At 47.4% G+C, this 14,181-nt stretch overlaps 1 protein-coding gene across 2 annotated transcripts in view; it reads left to right on the top strand.

Moving 5' to 3' along the window:
• The first annotated feature begins 1,613 nt into the window (after positions 1-1,613).
• TSPAN11 (tetraspanin 11) overlaps positions 1,614-14,181 on the top strand; it is a 179,301-nt gene continuing 166,733 nt past the window's right edge. For both annotated transcript variants that reach the window (XM_030538493.1, XM_030538484.1), the window contains exon 1: positions 1,614-1,757. The gene's annotated coding sequence lies outside the window, so the exon portion shown is untranslated. The remainder of the gene's footprint in view (positions 1,758-14,181) is intronic.

The following is a 14,181-nucleotide window of genomic DNA, read 5'->3' as shown; positions in this document are numbered from 1 at the left end:
TAGAAATCTGACGAGGTTCAACAAGGACAAGTGCAGAGTCCTGCACTTAGGAAGGAAGGATCCCATGCACCGTTACAGGCTGGGGACTGACTGGCTGAGCAGCAGTTCTGCAGAAAAGGACCTGAGTATTACAGTGGACGAGAAGCTGGATACGAGTCAGCAGTGTGCTCTTGTTGCCAAGAAGGCCAACGGCATATTGGGCTGTATTAGTAGGAGCATTGTCAGCAGATTGAGGGAAATGATTATTCCCCTCTATTCGGCATTGGTGAGGCCTCACCTGGAGTATTGTGTCCAGTTTTGGGCCCTCCACTACAGAAAGAATGTGGACAAATTGAAGAGAGTCCAGCAGAGGACAACAAAAATGATTAGGGGGCTGAGGCACATGACTTATGAGGAGAGGCTGAGGGTACTGGGGTTATTTAGTCTGCAAAAGAGAAGAGTGAGGGGGGATTTGATAGCAGCAGGGGTGGCTCCAGGCCCCAGCACGCCAAGCGCGTGCTTGGGGCAGCATGCCACAGGGGGTGCTCTGCCAGTTGCTGGGAGGGCAGCAGGCAGGCAGCCTTCAGAGGCATGCCTGTGGAGGGTCCACTGGTCCCGCGGCTCCAGTGGACCGCCTGCAAGCGTGCCTGCGAAGGGTCCGCTGGTCCCGCGGCTTCAGTGGAGCACGCCTGCAGGAGGTTCACCGAAGCTGCAGGACCGGTGACCGGCAGAGCGCCACCCCCCCCCCTTGTGGCATGCCACCATGCTTTGAGCAGTGAAATGTCTAGAGCCGCCCCTGGATAGCAGCTTTCAACTATCTGAAGGGGGGTTTCAAAGAGGATGGAGCTAGGCTGTTTTCACTGGTGGCAGATGACAGAACAATAAGTAATGGTCTCAAGTTGCGGTGGGAGAGATCTAGGTTCCATATTAGGAAACACTATTTCACTAGGAGGGTGGTGAAGCACTGGAATGGGTTACCTAGGGAGGTGCTGGAATCTCCATCCTTAGAGGTTTCTAAGGCCTGGCTTGGCAAAGCCCTGGCTGGGATGATTTAGTTGGGGTTGGTCCTGCTTTGAGCAGGGGGATGGACTTCCTAAGGTCTCTTCCAACCCTGATATTCTATCTCACCGCTTTCCTCCTCTCCTGAACGATGTTCTGCTTCCTTCATCTGACCCCACATTAGGGTGACCAGATGTCTCGATTTTATAGGGACAGTCCCAATATTTGGGATTTTGCCTTATATAGATGCCTATCCCTCCCAGGGCTGGATTTTTCACAGTTGCTGTCTGGTCACCCTACCCCACATAGATCAGACATTGCATCTTTTAGCCAGGAGACACTGGGCCCGATTCACCCTTGTGCAGTCGCGGCAGAGCGCGGGAAAAGCGCTGCCCACTCAGAGGGGCAGGGGGGTGACTGAGGAGACAGGGCAGGGGGGATGGAGAATCGGGCCCGTGCTGCAATAGTAGAGGAGCGCCCCAGCTCTAAGGTGCTTTGCCTCTTTAAGACGTCCTGTCCCGGCTGCATACACGTGGCCTCAGAGGGGAGGGGAAGGGGGAGCCCTGGGCTGCTGCTAGGGGCTCCCGGAACCATCGCATCCTTGCCCTGTAGTTGTTGGGGTCCGCGCCGGGGCGTGGTGCAGGGGCAGCAGCCGGGTTAAGCCAGAGGTGGCCGGAGGAGAGCAGAGGCTGCTCTGCGGCCATCTTCCTCAGCGGCTCCCCGGGAGCGACTGAAGTTTCTTACCAGTTCGTCGGGGGGCAGAAAGGGAAGATTGAAAGGTGGGAATAAACCGAAGGAAGGCAAGTGTGAGCAGCTAACGGCAAGGGCTGCCGACAGCGGCGGTGCGGTGCCCGCTCCTGCTGCAGCGACACCCTCCCCCCCCGTGCTTTGCTCCCCTCTCCTCCCCTTCCCTGGGCTAGACTGGGGCTGCAGCGTTACTGTGGTATCCCTGCTTCCCCCTCTGCTTGCCTCTGCCCTCCAGCCCCAACTTAAAGCTGAACTCTGCAGCCTTGAATGAGCTCGCTGCTCTCCCATGTAGTCTCTGCTCCCCAGCATTACAGCCGTTCCCCTGGCTCGCCCTTATCTCCTCTGTTCTGCTCCTGCAGACGAGTGCTGCCAATACGGGCTCTTCCCAGCTTCCCCCTTTTCCTCTCCAAGCTGCGCACCCCAGCTCCAGCCTTGCAGGCAGTACAAAGCTTCCCCTGGTTCTCCCACTTCCGCCTGTGATCTGCTCCCAAACTCCGGTACCCTGTCTTGGAGCATGATAAGCATTCTCCACCTTTCTCCTCTACTCCCCTCAGAATGCACTTCAGCCTTATAACGCTTCATCCTCTTGTATTTTTCTTCATACTTTGAATATTGTGCCAACAGTAAGTGAGATGTTAGTTGGCAGTTCTCATGTATACAGCTAGAAAGTGGGATCACCAGTTATCTGTCTAATGCTCCTTTGGGGATACAGCTCCTGTTTTCATACAATACTAGTAACCTGCTGATGCTTTAGATGTATATTTTCTATGATAAAAGTCTAGAAGGAATCCTTAAATCTGACTGGCTTTGAAAAGCCAAAGGGTGTCGATATCCTGGCAGTACCTCAGCAGCAGTTCAAAATGCCATTAAAAACTGACATTGATTGATGTCTTAATAGAAGCATTTTAAATATTACAAACCACAAGGCTATGTGAGAAGTTAGCTTCTCCTCTCCGTATGCAGGGTTTTACACGCTCAGCTTTCTGCACGTCCAAATAAAAGTATTAAGTCTTTTCACTTGCACTGATGTGACTCCACTAACTTCAGTAGAGTCACACACCTGGCATGAGCATTAGGCCAGGGGTTCTCAAACTTTTGTACTGGTGACCCCTTTCACACAGCAAGCCTTTGAGTGTGACCCCCTTTATAAATTAAAACACTTGTTTATATATTTAAGTCTATTACAAATGCTGGAGGCAAAGCGGGGTTTGGGGTAGAGGTTGACAGCTCGTGACCCCCTATGTAATAACCTCACAACCCCCTGAAAGGTCCCAACCCCCCAGTTTGAGAACCCCTGCATTAAGCCTGTACCGTTTTTAAGGGATAGGCTCTCATTTATCCTGATGTGACTCCAGAGCAATTCTATTGGTGCTGTGCCTGTAGGGTTTGGTGGGGGCTGGGAGAGGAAGAGGAGAGAGTGTTTTGTTCCCCCCCCCCCTCCACCCACACATATGCTCATAGGGTACCATGATGATGACAGCAGTATAAAAATATAGATTTAGACTAGATTTAGGTAGAGGTACATTGAGAGGGGAGCAAGTATCTCCCTTTAACATCAGTGACTGCTTCATCTGAAATTTATTTTTTAAGGGGACACTGCCAACATGTTTTTATAAATAGAATTTTTTTGTTAAATCTGTATTCTTTTAAATAACTACTTTTAAGCTTCTTTTACATAACCAGTTATTTTTCAATTAAAAGAAATGCCCTTTATACACGTTTTTCTGTTTCCTTGCCAATGCAAGGGGGAAACTGACTAAGGTCCTGATCCTGCAAATGTATCTATTCAGGTCAGTCTCTGCATATGTGCAGAGAAAGTTGCAGGATGAGATTCTAAATAACTGGCCATTCAAGAGAACAGTGATTTTGACAGTGCATTGAGTGCTGTCAAGTGAACAAACGGGGGAAGGGGTGTTAAAATGATGATTTTTGCTACCTTTTTCAGTTAGAGCCATTTTAGGTGTTACTTGGAATTATAGAAGGTAAACAATGTTCAGGCTGAAATGTGACTTTCAAATTGATGGTGCCTCTTTGAATTAAGAAAATAAGGTCATTTTACCATAAAAGAAGGTTAGCTTCCTCTGCTATTCCCCTGCGCTTCCGCATCCTATACGTTAAGCTTGTTGATGGCAGTTAAATGTTTCTGGCATTCTCAAATCTATAGCTGTAGGACACACAACAGGTGTATTTGATGTCAACTTGATACTTGTGTGTTCCTGGCCAAAGCAGTCAATTTAGATGTCAGTGGCAGAACACTAATAAAATCATGATAAAGTACTTCTTAGTTTTCCACTGTATGTTGCAATGCAATTATCAGATGTTTCTCATTAATGGGAGAATTTGCATCAGCAGTGTTGCAGGAGCACAGGAATAACAAAAAGAGATGGAGGATAAGCACAGAGGAACCCTGTATAGCACTAAGAGTGGCTTGCAAGCTATGAGTGGCAGCTCAGTCAGCTGTGCTTGCCTGCTTCCTGTGAGCTTTTGTTGCCTCTGGAAATTCCTTCCCCAGCCCGTTCGCAGTTAAATCAGAATGATTTAAGATAAAATAACTGAGCGTAAAAAAGATTGTAGACGGTATGACTTGTTGTAAATGGTTCTTGTTTTATTAAGAACCATAAATGCTGTTTCTGAGGCTCCATGGGTTAAAATTAGAGCTGTGTGTCTGGGCTGTCAGCAGAGAAAATGAGTGATTTATCAAAACCATTTAAAATATTGGCTGTCCCTTTGTGCCAGTTTAAGGTGAAATATCTCTCAGTGCAGACAGGCTGCATGGGCTCCTCTATATCACTTTAGCTTCTACTTTCTAACTCAGATTACTTAAACCCATGCTTCATTTTAAGCATGTAAATAGGCCCATTGAATTCATTAAGCAGGTGACTTGCCCCAAAGTTAAGCATGTACTCAAGTATGTTGTTTGCTGAATTGGGGCCTTACAAGCCAATGCAGTTTGGGGGTAAATTTCACCCTTTTGGAACAAGCTATGATCTGACAGTGTGTTAAAACTTAAGATGCATATGTATCAGCTATTGTACAGAAACTTCTTCAGCAGTAGGAAGGAAGTTGAAGGTACAGTACAAAACCCATTTATCCAATGTGCTTTTTAAAAAAAATCTTTCTGAACCCATAGGCTCTTCATTTTAGGGTTACATTTTCAAAAAGATGTAGTCATCTGGCCTGTGGAAAAGTGGCAACTGAGCATCTATTTAGAGATGCAATTGTGTGTACTGTAAAATTTTTGACAGGCGGCATTTAAGTGAGTCTGTGAGTAAAATTTTAATTTTGTCATCATTGGTGTTCCAGCTGGATACTTTGATTTATGGAGTTATGCAAATGAAAAGCAGTGTCGTTCTGTTCTCTGTTTACTGCTCCTTTAAACATAGAGGAGTGTCTCTGCTCCACCCTCTCCTTGCCACTGCCTATTGCAAGGAGTGCTATAAAGCAGCTGCCATTTTGCATTACATTTCAGATACAGAGTGTTACAGAGTGAGACTCTCTCTCTCCAGCTGATTTCATATTTGTTCTTTCTTTTATCACTGTTTTCTTTAATCTGAAATAAAATGGATCTAGCTAGAGAAATACATCTGTGCTTTGTTTGTGGGAATCCATAACCTGCATCCAGATTTAGTTGATCAGTTTGCGGTAGAGTGTGTGAAATATTTGCACTGAACCCATTCAAGCCAGATGTGGATTTGGGGTTTGCCACACTTGTGAACCTCAGCCCATAAATATAATGAGGTTCCTTAAAGTGTTGATAGAAACGCCTCCCCATAAAGAGCCCTGCACCACCTCACCCTTTGATTCCAGCATTGCCTTTTGTCTTTCACCGTCATGGCTAGAAAGGGCAGCTGGGCTCGTGGAATAAAGTTGGAGGAGGGAAAAGGCAACGAAAAACTGGGACACTCAAAACCAAGTCCTCTCCTTCCATTCCATTCTGTTGCTTCCAGCCCACCTTCATCCACCTGAACCTGCCCTTTTCAAGCAAGAAACTGAACTTGGAATGAGACTTGATGAAGTCTGCAGTTCAGCTTCCAGTAAGGATACCCTATAGAGCTCTCCAGTCAATTCCTCTCAGTGCAGCAGCCGAGCTGCATAGGGAAGAGCCATTTCTGTTTGAAGTCCTGCTTGCTAGCACTTCTGCAGCAGCACTTCAAAAGACAAACTGGTGCTTTCCAGCCCAGGCCACCCCACTAGACAATCTGCTGGGCTGCTTAAGTGTAGGAAGCTGAACTAGGAGTGGTATTAAGGCTCTGAATTGAGTTTCTTGATTGAAAAGGGCAAATTTAGGGGGCGGATGAGAAGAGGGGAGGCAGCAAGGAAAGGCTTGTGTGAAAGATGAGTGGCAGTTTTAAAGTGCTTTTTTTCCTTTTCAACTTCTATTCCTATTAGTCCAGCCCTCTCATGATGTGCTGGAGAGAGCTCTGGGGTGAGGGGGTGGGAAGGGAAGACTTGCAAGAGCCTCTTTCTAATACTCCACCTTCAGAAGGAAGGGAAGATTGGGTGATTCCCCCACTTCCAGTGGAATCACCCCATTTTTGGGCATCACTAGATCTTCCCTGCCAAAAGGAACTTAACACTGATTCTGAAAAGCCAATGCTTTGCCTTTGAATGCATCGGATGTCAGGTAGTTGGTGTGTTTAAAAAAAGATGTCCCAGTGGAGCATGCTGCCTGGATTTCCCTTGCAACACCCAATCTTGCTCTTCACGTACATGCTGGTGCTATTCAGTGGTGGTAACCATTTCCAACAAAGTGCCCTGAATAGACAGTTATTTTGGGTTGTTTTCCAGGTGATGTTGCCTTGCTTCCTAGTTCTGCTTTTGAGACAGCATTTAGGTGAAACTTGGGCTCCACTGACATCGGTGGAGTCAGGCTATCACCCTTTGTGTTTAAATGGGAAAATAAATCGATTCCCAAGGCTCTCAGAGCCACATCTCTGCCACAACACAGGACAAACTAATAAGGGGACATTTTTGTAGAATTTTTTTTTAACGTATTTGCAACTTATATCTGCAGCTCTCCTTTTCTGGCCCTTTTCAACTTGCTTTAAGCCCTATTGTTATTATTTAACATCTATATTTACTCCGGATGCATAATTTTGCAGAAATGAATGCAGAATTTTGCAGAAATGAATGTCGTGCGTGCAGAATTTCCTTTCCCCCCACAGAAACTGGCTGCAGTGCTCCTAGCTGCCACTAGGGGCCACTGGACCTGACAGAGCCCAGCTTGCACATAGGAGACACTGCAAGGGAGAAGGGGAGGGAGCTAGAGGGTTCTTGTCAGCTGCTATTCCCCACATGCCCTGAGGGAAGGAGATAGTGATGGATAGGAAACTCCGCAAGCCTGAGACTGAGCATCAGGCTGTTCCCCCCTAGAGCCCAGGGATCCAGAAGGAGAAAGGGGTGCAGGTATCTGGACAAGGGGGGCCCTGCGGCTGGGCTCTGTGGGGGAGGGGTGTGTCATAACATTTCTTCCCAGATCTGGACCTTAGCATCCAAAATATGGGTGTTAGCATGAAAACCTCCAAGCCTAGTTACCAGCTTGGACCTGGTAATTGCTGCCACCAGCCAGGAATTATGCAGTGCCTAGCTCACTGTGGTCTCCCCAAAACCTTCCCTGGGGGACCCCAAGACTCAGATGCCTTGAGTCTTACAACAAACGGAAATAACCCCCTCCCCTTGTTTCCTTGTTACTTCCTCCCAGGCTCCCCTCCCTGGACGACCCTAGGAGATTCCCTGCTTCCAGTCCTGGAAACACAAGTACCGAGAGATCTAATCTCTCTTCCCCCTCACCCAGAGGGTATGCAAAGTCAGGCTTAGTAAATCTAACACAAAGAGATTTTCCCCCTGACTTCTTCCTCCCACCAATTCCCTGGTGAGCTGCAGACTCAATTCCCTGGAGTCCCCACTAAAGAAAAACTCCAACAGGTCTTAAAAAGAAAGCTTTATATAAAAAGGAAAGAAAAAGACATTAAAAATAGTCTCTGTATAACGGTGACAATATACAGGGTTAATTGCTTAAGAAAAAAAGTGAATAAACAGCCTTATTCCAAAAGAATACAATTTAACACATTCCAGCAACTACACACATGTAAGTACAAAAGAAAACCATATAAACCTATTGTCTTACTATCCTTGTACTTACAACTTGGAAACAGAAGATTAGATAGCCAGGAGATAGAAAAATCACTCTCAGAGCCGAGAGAGGGAACAGACCAAGAACAAAGGACTCACACCCAAAACTTCCCTCCACCCAGATTTGAAAAAGTCTTGTTTTCTGATTGGTCCTCTAGTCAGGTGTTTCAGGTTACTGTTGTTACCCCTTTACAGGTAAAAGAACATTAACCCTTAGCTATCTGTTTATGACACGCCCCCCAAATTGCAGACAATGGGGAACCTCACTGGTGGCGATTTCTTCCTAGAACTTTAAAATAAACAGATTAATACAACACATGCACCTTTACATATATCACTAAGTATATAACTAACAGGCTTTTACATTTTAAAAACACTTTTTAACTACTGGATTCTGGGAAAGAGTGCATGAGAGAGTGCATCAGCTACTTTGTTAGAAGCTTCTGAGATGTGCTGAATTTCAAAATCAAAATCTTGGAGAGCTGAACTCCAATGAAGAAGTTTCTTGTTGTTCCCCTTGGCAGTATGAAACCACTTTAGCGCAGCATGGTCAGTTTGTAGCAGGAACCGCCGTCCCCAAACATATGGGCTTAGCTTTTCCAGGGCGTACACAATGGCATAGCATTCCTTTTCACTGACTGACCAATGACTTTCCCTCTCAGCCTACGTCCACACTACAGCTTTAAATCGATATTAGTAAAATCGATTTTATAAAACAGGTTTTATAAAATCGATTTTACGCGTCCACATTAGGGCACATTACTTTGGTGGTGTGCGTCCATGGTCCCAGGGTACCATCGATTTCCAGAGCGGTGCACTCTGGGTAGCTCAGTAAAAGAATAGGACCAATAACTTCGATATCCATCCACACTAACCCTAAATCGATTTAGTAATATCGATTTTAGGGTTACTCCTTTCGTTTAGCTGGAGTACAGAAATCAATTTTAAGAACCCTTAAAATCGATTTTAAGTGCCTTGTAGTGTGGATGGTTACAGCGTTAAATCGATTTAACGCTGTTTAAATCAATTTAACGCTGTAGTGTGGACCTGGCCTCAGACAGTTTCTTGCTGAGAAACACGACAGGATGGAAGTTGTGATCCAGTCCTTCCTGCATGAGAACTGCTCCTATGCCACGCTCAGATGCATCTGTGGTTACTAGGAATGGCTTGTCAAAGTCCGGGGCCATTAGCACAGGGTCAGACATGAACGTTGCCTTAAGTTGGGTAAAGGCCTTTTGACACTCATCAGTCCACTTAACTGCATTTGGCTGGGTCTTTTTGGTCAGGTCGGTCAGTGGGGCAGCGATTTGGCTGTAGTGTGGTACAAATCGCCTGTAGTACCCGGCCAAGCCTAAGAAGGATTGGACCTGTTTCTTTGACTTTGGGACAGGCCACTTTTGGATAGCATCCACCTTGGCCTGTAGGGGGTTTATGGTTCCTCGACCCACCTGGTGTCCCAGGTAAGTCACTTTGTATTGGCCTATTTGAAACTTTTTGGCCTTAACAGTTAGTCCGGCCTGCCTGATGCACTCAAAGACCTTTTCCAGGTGTAGTAGGTGTTCGGGCCAGGAGTCAGAAAAAATGGCCACATCATCGAGGTAGGCAACTGCATATTTGCCCAATCCTGCTAGTAGACCATCTACCAGCCTCTGGAAGGTGGCGGGTGCATTTCGAAGCCCGAAAGGAAGGACATTAAATTCATACACCCCCGCATGGGTGACGAATGCTGACCTTTCCTTGGCAGGTTCGTCTAGCGGTACTTGCCAGTACCCCTTGGTTAAGTCTATTGTAGAGATGAACTGGGCAAGTCCCAACTTCTCCAATAGCTCATCGGTGCGTGGCATTGGATAGTTGTCCGGACGAGTTACCGCATTTAGCTTACGGTAGTCCACGCAAAAGCGTATTTCCCCATCTGGTTTGGGTACCAGAACCACTGGAGATGCCCATGCACTGGTAGATGAGCGGATTATACCCATCTGTAGCATTTTCTGGATCTCCCGTTCTATAGCAGCTTGGGCGTGAGGAGACACCCGGTAGGTAGGGTTCTAAGGGTGAGCATTACCTGTGTCAATGGAGTGGTATGTCCGTTAAGTCCGTCCTGGGGTGGCTGAGAACAATGGGGCAAAGCTAGTGCACAGCTCCTTGATTTGTCGCCACTGCAGACATTCCAGGGTGGTTGAGAGGTTCACCTCATCCACGCCACCGTCTTTTTTCCCGTCGTAGTAGACACCTTCAGGCCACTCAGCATCATCTCCCTGGACTGTAAACTGACAAACCTGTAAGTCTCTGGAACAGAAAGGCTTGAGAGAATTAACATGGTACACTCTGGGCTTTAGTGAGGAATTGGGAAATGCTATGAGGTAGTTCACAGTTCCCAGGCGCTCTTGGACTGTGAATGGCCCTTCCCATGATGCTTCCATCTTATGGGCCTGTTGCGCCTTCAAGACCATAACCTGGTCTCCTACCTTGAAGGAACTTTCTCTAGTATGTTTGTCATACCAGGCCTTTTGCTCTTCCTGAGCATCCTTTAGGTTTTCTTTAGCAAGGGCTAAAGAGTGTCGGAGGGTGCTTTGTAGGTTGCTTACAAAGTCCAGAATGTTAGTTCCTGGAGAAGGTGTAAACCCCTCCCATTGCTGCTTCACCAACTGTAATGGCCCCTTAACCTCGTGGCCATACACAAGTTCAAATGGTGAAAACCCTAAACTGGGATGTGGTACAGCCCTGTAGGCAAATAGCAACTGCTGCAACACTAGGTCCCAATTATTGGAGTGTTCGTTGACGAATTTACGTATCATGGCCCCCAAAGTTCTATTAAACCTTTCCACCAGGCCATTGGTTTGATGGTGGTACGGGGTGGCAACCAAGTGGTTCACCCCATGAGTTTCCCACAGTTTTTGCATGGTCCCTGCCAGGAAATTAGATCCTGAATCTGTAAGGATATCGGAGGGCCAACCTACCCTGGCAAAAATGTCTGTTAGGGCCTGACACACAGCGTTAGCCCTGGTGTTGCCTAGAGCTACTGCTTCTGGCCATCGGGTAGCAAAGTCCACGAAAGTCAGTACATACTGCTTTCCTCTGGGCGTCTTTTTTGGGAAAGGACCCAGAATATCCACAGCTACTCGCTGAAATGGAACCTCAATTATGGAGAGTGGCTGGAGAGGGGCCTTGACCTGGTCTTGGGGTTTTCCCACTCTTTGGCATACCTCACAAGACCGGATATACTTGGCAACATCCTTGCCCATCCCCTCCCAGTGGAAGGACTTCCTCAATCTGTCTTTGTTTCTGTTCACCCCAGCACGGCCACTGGGATGATCATGGGCTAAGCTTAAGAGCTTCCCCCGGTACTTAGTTGGAACCACCAACTGTTTTTGCGGCTGCCATTCTTCCGGTGTCCACCAGAAAGAATCTCCTTGTATAAAAGTCCTTGGTCTATAACAAGCCGGGATCAGTGAGAAGAGCTGAGAGGTGGTGGGGTGTTCCGTGCCGCTGCCCAAGCTTTCTGAAGGCTGTCATCTGCTTCCTGCTCATTCTGGAACTGTTCCCTTGAGGCTGGGGTGACCAGTTTTCCTCAGACTGTGGACTTGGGCTTGGTCCCTCTGGAAGCGATGTAGGTGATGGGGTTGTTTCCGTTGCTGGTGAACCGCTCTCCGGTGGTGCACCTGGGGGTATTTCAGGCTCTGGCTGAGCCTCTTCGGTATGGTTGTCTGTTGCTTCTGCCAGTTCTGGCTCGCTGGCGCCTTCTGGCGTTGGGGTTGAAGATGGGTTTGCAAGCGCTGGCGCCAGTGCTGGCAACGGTTCTGGTGCTAGCTGCTTTTCCAGTTCCGGGCCTGGGACTGGAGGTGCTGTGGCTGTTTCAGTGGTTGGCATGGAGTCCGGGTCCACTACCTCTGTCTGGGTCTCTGGTAACACAGACGGGGCGTCTGTGGATGGCTCAGGAACAGGAATGGGTCTGGAAGCTTGCCTGGTTTGGCTGCGTGTAACCATTCCCACGCTCTTGGCCCGCTTCACCTGGTTGGCCAAGTCTTCCCCCAGTAGCATGGGGATGGAATAATTGTCATAGACTGCAAAAGTCCACATTCCTGACCAGCCTTTGTACTGGACAGGCAGTTTAGCTGTAGGCAAGTCTACAGCTTGTGACATGAAGGGATAAATTGTCACTTGGTCCTTTGGGTTGATGAATTTGGGGTCGACGAAGGATTGGTGGATAGCTGACACTTGTGCCCCCGTGTCTCTCCACGCAGTAACCTTCTTTCCACCCACTCTCAAATTTTCCCTTCGCTTCAAAGGTATTTGAGAGGCATCTGGGCCTGGGGATCTTTGGTGTGATGGTGGTGTAACGACTTGCACTCGGTTTGGGTTCTTTGGGCAGTTGGCCTTTATATGTCCCAGTTCATTACACTTAAAGCATCTTCCAGCTGACTGGTCACTGGGTCAAGGTGAGTTACTGGAGACTGGTGAGGTGGAAGAATAGGGTGTCTGTGGCTTTCCTTGGGTTGTAGGTGGGGTCTTTGGTTGCCCTCGGTTGTAGGGTTTATTGTCAGTGTGCCCTCTGGGGTATTCGTTCCCCTTGACAGTAGCTTTCTTGCTTTCTGCCAGTTCCATCCATCTGGCTCCAATCTCCCCCGCCTCGGTGAGATTTTTGGGTTTTCCATCTGGTATGTACCGTGTTATGTCCTCAGGAACACCATCCAACAACTGTTCCATTTGTATGAGGAGGTGCAGTTCGTCTATGGATTTAACATTGGTTCCTGATATCCAGGCCTCATAATTCTTTCCAACGTAATAGGCGTGTTTGGGAAATGACACATCTGGTTTCCACTTTTGGGTTCTGAAACGCCGACGGGCATGATCCAGGGTTATCCCCATTCTGTATCTGGCCTTGGTTTGAAAAAGTTTATAGTCGTTCATTTTCTCCTTAGGCATTTCAGCTGCCACCTCTGCTAAAAGTCCACTGAGCTGTGGCCTCAATTCTACCATGTACTGGTCTTCAGGGATGCTGTACCCAAGACAGGCTCTTTCAAAATTTTCCAAGAAGGCCTCAGTGTCATCACCTGCCTTGTAGGTTGGAAATTTCCTGTGCTGTGGAACAATCATTGGTGCAGGGTTGTTAAGATTGGCTGTGTTTTGTTGCTTAGCCTTTTCTAATGCCATGGCCTGTCGGTGGGTCTCCCTCTGGAGTTCTATCTGTCTTCTGTAGGCTGCCTCTTCTTCTTCTTTTTTCCTTCTGTGGGCCACCTCTTCTTCTTCTTGTGTCCTTCTGTGGGCCACCTCTTCTTCTTCTTGTTTCCTTCTGTGGGCAACCTCTTCTTCTTCTTGTTTTCTTTTGTGGGCTGCCTCTTTGGCTGCTTGTTCTCTTTTGTAGGCTGCCAGTATGATGTTTTCTTCCTTTTCTTTCAGCTCCACTTCTTTTTCTCTTTTTTCCAGTTGTTGCCTGTGGTCTTCTTCTTTGATTTGTTCTTCTGCCTCCCTTTTTTCCTTGGAAGTCCTGGTTCCTGTTTTCTTGTGTTGGGGTGCCCTCCGGTGTTTGTTGTCTGAACTACTGGCTCTGTTGCCTCCTGGGTTCTGCCTAGCAACAGTGCCTTTTTTTTCTTCCTCTAGCTAATCTTTGAAATGCAAAGTAAACCAGAAAAACTACTTTATTTGCATGTGTATTGTGCTGGGTACTTGACTCTCAATGGGAGTGCTATAGTATAACAAAAGACCCTTAATAGTTCCTTGCTTAATATGCAAGCTACTGCCAGGAGAGAACAGAAAAAAATATTTCTCTCTGGTTCCTTTTAAAACCAAACCCTCTCTGCTTAAAAGCCCCTAGCAGAGAAAAGAAAAATATAATATTCCTACTGGCTTCTGGATTCTATCTTTCCCACAACGCTGCACACCATGTCATAACATTTCTTCCCAGATCTGGACCTTAGCGTCCAAAATATGGGTGTTAGCATGAAAACCTCCAAGCTTAGTTACCAGCTTGGACCTGGTAATTGCTGCCACCAGCCAGGAATTATACAGTGCCTAGCTCACTGTGGTCTCCCCAAAACCTTCCCTGGGGGACCCCAAGACTCAGATGCCTTGAGTCTTACAACAAACGGAAATAACCCCCTCCCCTTGTTTCCTTGTTACTTCCTCCCAGGCTCCCCTCCCTGGATGACCCTAGGAGATTCCCTGCTTCCAGTCCTGGAAACACAAGTACCGAGAGATCTAATCTCTCTTCCCCCTCACCCAGAGGGTATGCAAAGTCAGGCTTAGTAAATCTAACACAAAGAGATTTTCCCCCTGACTTCTTCCTCCCACCAATTCCCTGGTGAGCTGCAGACTCAATTCCCTGGA

The sequence above is a fragment of the Gopherus evgoodei genome, chromosome 1 (genome assembly GCF_007399415.2).
Source record: "Gopherus evgoodei ecotype Sinaloan lineage chromosome 1, rGopEvg1_v1.p, whole genome shotgun sequence".
Taxonomy (NCBI): domain Eukaryota; kingdom Metazoa; phylum Chordata; order Testudines; family Testudinidae; genus Gopherus; species Gopherus evgoodei.
The sequence above is the reverse complement of the archived record's forward strand: the minus strand, read 5'-3'. Positions and strand labels throughout refer to the sequence as shown.